This window comes from Theropithecus gelada, chromosome 2 (genome assembly GCF_003255815.1).
Source record: "Theropithecus gelada isolate Dixy chromosome 2, Tgel_1.0, whole genome shotgun sequence".
Taxonomy (NCBI): domain Eukaryota; kingdom Metazoa; phylum Chordata; class Mammalia; order Primates; family Cercopithecidae; genus Theropithecus; species Theropithecus gelada.
The window spans coordinates 167,033,231-167,039,356 of record NC_037669.1 but is presented as its reverse complement, the minus strand read 5'-3'; the positions used below and the strand labels follow the sequence as shown (position 1 = coordinate 167,039,356).

Below are 6,126 nucleotides of genomic sequence, written 5' to 3'. Positions count from 1 at the left end.
TATCCACATTGGCCATAGCTAGTTCTTATCTGTAAGCGCCATCTACTGGCCTATAGGTCAAGCTGCACAGCCCAACATAAAACCTGCTGACAGAAGTGCATAGGACTGTAGAAGCAAAGCCAAAAGACTCTACCCAACATTCTCTACAGTCACACCCCATAGGCAAAGAGGAAAAAGAGGGAAAGAAAACAATAACGTTATAAGGAAAGAAAGACACATGAAAATAACTACATAAATTGGAAGTGCCAGTGCCTCCAGATGAGAAGGAACAAGAGCAAGAGTTGTCATCATGAAAAATCTGAATATTGTGACATCACCAAAGAATCACATCAGCTCTGCAGCAGTGGTCCCTAAAGAAAATGAGAACTCAAAAATGACAGAAAATGTGAAGCATGGATTGCAAGAAAGCTTAATGAGATCCAAGACAAAGTTAAAAACCAACACAGAGAAACTTCTCAATGATTCAGGAAAAGAAGAAAGAGCCAAGCATCTAAAAAAGAAATGCATCAAAGCTTCTGGAAGTGAAAAAACTCAGAGCTTGAACTGGTTCTTCAAACTAGCACATTCAGTCAAAATTTTTTTGAAAATTTTAAAACAATGAAATCTAAGACTTACTGGCATACCTGTGAGAGGAGGAGAAAAAGTAAACAAACTGGAAAACATATTTAAGGCAATAATTCAAGAAAATTTATTTTATCCTGCTATAGAGGTAGACATCCAAACACAAGAAACTGAGAGAACACCTATGATATACAATGCAAAACAAACATCACAAAGGCATATAGATACCAGACTCTCCAAGGTCAAAGCTAAAGAAAAAATCTTAAAGGCAGCTAGACAAAATGGTCAGATCACATACAAAGGGAACCCCGTCAGACTAACAGTGGTCTTCTCAGCAGAAACCTGACAGCCAGAATAGACTAGAGGCCTGTTCTCAGCATCCCTAAAGAAAAGAAATTCTAACCAAGAAATAAAATCTTTTTCAGACAAGCAAATGCTAAAGGGATTCATTACCACTATGCCAGCCTCATAAGAGATTCTTAAGGGAGTTCTAAACATGGAAATGAAAGAAAGATACTTGCTACCACAAAAACAAATTTACGTACATGCTCCTATTATGGAAACAGAAAATAAAAACAGATCAGGGGTCACCATTCTTATATCAGCCAAAACAGACTTTAAACCAAGAGTAAAAACAGATAAAGAAATGCAATATATAATGATAAAGGGTTCAATACAACAACAAGACTTAGCAATTCTAAATACATATGCACCAAACGTTGGTCGACCCAGATTCATAAAACAAGTACTTTTAGACCTTCAAAAGTATTTACATGGCCACATAATAATAGTGTGGAATTTCAACATTCCACTGACAGAATTGGACAGATCATTGAGGCAGAAAACTGACAAGGAAACTCTGGGCCTAAATTCAACACTTGCACAACTGGACCTAATAGACATCTAAAAAGTAGCAATCACACCTTAGAAAGACCTCAATTTAACAATCTAATAGTAGATCTAGAGCAATTTGGAAAACAAGAACAAAATAATCCCAAAGCTAGCAGAAGAAAACAAATAACTATAATTGGAGTGAGACTGAACAAAATTGAGAGGCAAAAAATCATGCAAAGGATCAAATAAAACAAAAGTGGGTTCTCTGAAAGAAAAAATAAACAAGATCAATTAACCACTAGCTAAATAAACACAGAAAAAATGAGAGAAAACCCAAACATGCAGAATCAGAAATAACGACTGATCTCACAGAAATACAAAGGATTCTCAGAAACTATTATGAACCCTTCTATTCACACAAATTAGAAAATCTAGAGGAAATGGACAACTTCCTGGAAACACACAACCTGCAAAGACTGAATTGAAAAGAACTTGAAACCCCGAACATATCAACATTGACTTCAGAAATTAAATCAGTAATAAAAAACCTACCAAACATAATAAAGCCCTTGACCAGATGGATTCACAGCCAAAATATACAAACATACAAAGAAGAGCTGGTAAGAATATTGCTGAAACTATTCTAAACAATTGTAAAGGAGGGACTCCACCCTAACTAATTCTATAAAGCCAGAATCACCCTGATAGCAAGATCTGGCAAAGACACAACACAAAAAGAAAAATATAGACCAGTATTCATGATGAATATAGATGCAAAAATCCCCAACAAAATACTAGCAAACAGAATCCAGCAGCACGTCAAAAAGTTAATTCACCATAATGAAGAAGGCCTTATTTCTTGCATACAAAGTTGGTTCAACATAATTAAATCAATGAATGTGATTCACCATATATACAAAACTAAAAACAAAAACCATATAATCATCCCAATACATACAGAAAATGTTTTCAATAAAAGCTAACATATTTTCATGATAATTCTCAACAGACTAAGCAATGAATGAATATAACTCAAAATAATAACAGCCATCTATGACAAAGCCTTAGTCAACATCATACTGAGTAGGAAAAGCTGGAAGATTTCCCCCTTGAGAACTGGCAGAAGACAAGGATGTCCTCTCTCACCATTCCTATTCAACATAGCACTGTAAGTGATGGCAAGAGCAATCACGCACCAGAAAAAAAAGGCATCCAAATAAGAAAAGAAAAAGTCAAACTAAGTCTCTTCACTAATGATGTAATCCTATACCTAGAAAATCCTAAAGACTGCCAAAAGACTCCTGGAACTGATAGACATCTTCAATAAAGTTCCAGGATACAAAATCAACGTACGAAAGTCAGTAGCATTTCTATACACCAATAACATTCAAGCTGAGAGCCAAATTAAGAATGCAATTATATTTATAATAGCCACCAAAAAATAATAAAATATCTAGAAATACACCTAACCAAATAGGTGAAAGATCTCTACAATGGGAACTTAAAAACATCGCTGAAAGAAATCAGAGATGATATAAATAAATGGAAAAACATTCCACACTTATGAATTGGAAGAATCAATATTGCTAAAATGGCCATACTGCCCAAAGCATCTACAAACTTAACAATATCCCTATTAAACTAACAACATCAATTTTCAAATAATTGGAAATAACTATTCTAAAATTCACACAGAACCAAAAAAGAGGTCAAATAGCCAATACAATTCTACACAAAAAGAACAAACCCAGATTCATCACATTACCTGAATTTAAACTATATTGTACTATAAGGCTATAGTAACCAAAGCAACATAATACTGGTACAAAAAGAGACATATAGAACAAAGGAAGAGAATAGAGAAATGAGAAATAAAGCCACACACATACAGCCATCGGATATTCAACAAAGCTGTCAAAGATAAACAATGAAAAAAGGATTCCCTGTCCAATAAATGGTACTAAGATAACTGCTTAGCCATATGCAAAAGAATGAAACTGGACCCCTACCTTTCGCCATATACAAAAATTAATTAAGATTGATTGAAGATTTAAATGGAAGACCTCAAACTGTAAAAATCCTAGAAGAAAACTTAGAAAATATCCTTCTGGATATTTATTTAGCAAAGAATTTATGATATTTAGCAAAGACTTTATGATTAAGTCCTCAAAAGCAGTTGTAATGGAAACAAAATTTGACAAGTGGGATCTAATTAAACTAAAGACCTTCTGCACAGCAAAAGAAACTATCAACAGAGAAATTAGACAACCTACACAATGGGATAAAATATTTGCAAACATTGCAACTTAAACAATTCAACAAACAAAAGAATAATAACCCTAATAAAAATGGGCAAAGGGCATGAACAGACACTTCTCAAAAGAAGACATGCAGATGACTGACACACATATGAATATCACTAATCATCAAAGAAATGGGAATCAAAACCACAATGAGTTACACTAGTCAGAATGGCTATTACTGAAAAGTCAAAAAATAACAGATGCTGGCAAGGTTGTGGAGAAAGGGAAATGCTTATATACTGTGGAAATATAAACTAGTGCATCCATTATGGAAAGCAGTTTGAAATTTTCTCAAAGAACTGAAAACAGAATTACCATTTGACCCAGTCATCCCATTACTGGGTATATACCAAAAGGAAAATAAATCATTCTACCAAAAAGACACATACACTTGTATGTTCACTGCAGCACTACTCACAACAGCAAATATACGGATCCAAGCTAGGTGCCCATCAACAGTGGATTAGATAATGAAAATATGGGGCATGGAATACTACACAGCTGTGAAAAAGAATTCAGTACCCACCTCAGCAGCACATATACTATTAATAACATTGGAACAACACAGAGAAAGTTAGCATGGCCTCTGTGTGAGGATGACATGAACATTTGTAAAGCACTGCATATTTTTTATAACACAATTGGAAGTATGAACAGCAGAGTATACTAATCTGAGGAAAAAAAAGAATCTCAGAGCTTGATGACCAGTTCTTTGAAACAACTCAGACCAAAATAAAGAAAAAAGTATTTAAAAAATGAATAAAACCTATCCAGCCAAACTAAGTTTCATAAGTAAAGGAGAGATAAAATCCTTTCTAGACAAGAACATGGTAAGGCAATTTATTACCACCAAACTGGCCTGAGAAAAGGTGCTTAAGGGAGTGCTAAACATGGTAACAAAGAAGACCATTACAGGCTACCACAAAAACACAATTAAGTACATAGAGCACTGACACGATAAAGCAACTACACAGTCAAGTGTACATAACAGCCAGTTAACAGTATGATAACAAGATCAAATCCAGCAATATCAATATTAACATTGAATATAAATGGACCATACACCCCACTTAAAAGGCAGAGTGTCAAGTGAATAATGAAGCAAGACCCAACTGTATGATGTCTTCAAGAGATCCATCCTACATGCAAGGACACTCATAGGCTCAAAGTAAAGAGCTGGAGAAAAATCTGTCTAGCAAATGGAAAACAAAAAAAGACAGCAATGGTTGCTACTCTTATTTCAGAAAAAAACAATCTTTAAACCAAAAATGATCAAAAAGGACAAAGAATGGCATGGCATTACATAATGATAAAGCATTCAATTCAACAAGAAGACGTAACAATCTCAAGTATATATGCACTCAACACTGGAGAACCCAGATTCACTTAACACATTCTTAGAGTCTTGAGATACTTAGATAATCACACAATAATAGTAAGAGACTTCCTAACCTTGCCCCCACCTGATGGTACTTCTCTATTGCTGTCATAGTCAAACTCAAAAGATAAAAACTCTTGGGAGCTCTATGGCCCCGCCCATTGCCTTAGAAACCAAAATACTTACACTGACTAATTTAGAGCAAGCTTTGCGCAACTCCCCCCACCCCCGACTACTACCACAGCTGGCGCTCTCTTAAAAGTGCCACCTCCTGGCTGAAGGCCAACCAACTCAGATCATTACAGCAACTCATGACAAAATAACCCTGATACCACCAAGGAGAAGACGATAACTAATTCCAATGCCTGCAACATCCTGGCTAACAGGGGTCCTGAGTGTGTCTACATGACAGCTTCACTGCTAGCATAATCAGAACTTGAGAAAGCCAGCACACTAAAAATATCTACAACCAAGGACTCTAAGAGAATCTACTTCACTCTCCTGCAACCTCCACCAGAGCAGGTGCTGGTATCCATGGCTGGGGGACCTGAAGTTGGACCACATAATAGGACTTTGCAGACATTCCCCAGCACCAGCCTGGAGCCTGTTAGCCCCATTAGGTGGCTAGATCCAGAAGAGCAATAACAATCGCTGCAATCCAGCTCTCAGGAAGCCTCATTCCTAGGGAAAGGGAAAGAGCACCACATGAAGGGATCACTCCATGAGACAGGAGAATCTGAAGAGTAAGCCTTGTATTTCAGACCTTTCCACTGAAATACGCTACCCTACTGAGAAGAAACCAGCAAAGTGATTATGATACTATGACTAAACAGCATTCTATAACACTCCTCAAAAAGATCACACCAGCTCCCCAGCAATGGATCCAAACCAAGAAGAAATCTCTGAATTGCACGATGAAGAATTTAAGATGCTGATTATTAAGCTACTCAAAAAGATACCAGAGAAAGGTGAAAACCAACCTAAATTTTGAAAAAAAAAAAATACAGGACATGGATAAAAAATTCTCCAGAGAAATATATATCATAAAGA

At 36.0% G+C, this 6,126-nt stretch overlaps 1 pseudogene; it reads left to right on the top strand.

Annotated features, from left to right (window-relative positions):
• Nucleotides 1-4,231: 4,231 nt before the first annotated feature.
• Nucleotides 4,232-4,329, top strand: LOC112619848 (annotated as a pseudogene).
• Nucleotides 4,330-6,126: the final 1,797 nt, after the last annotated feature.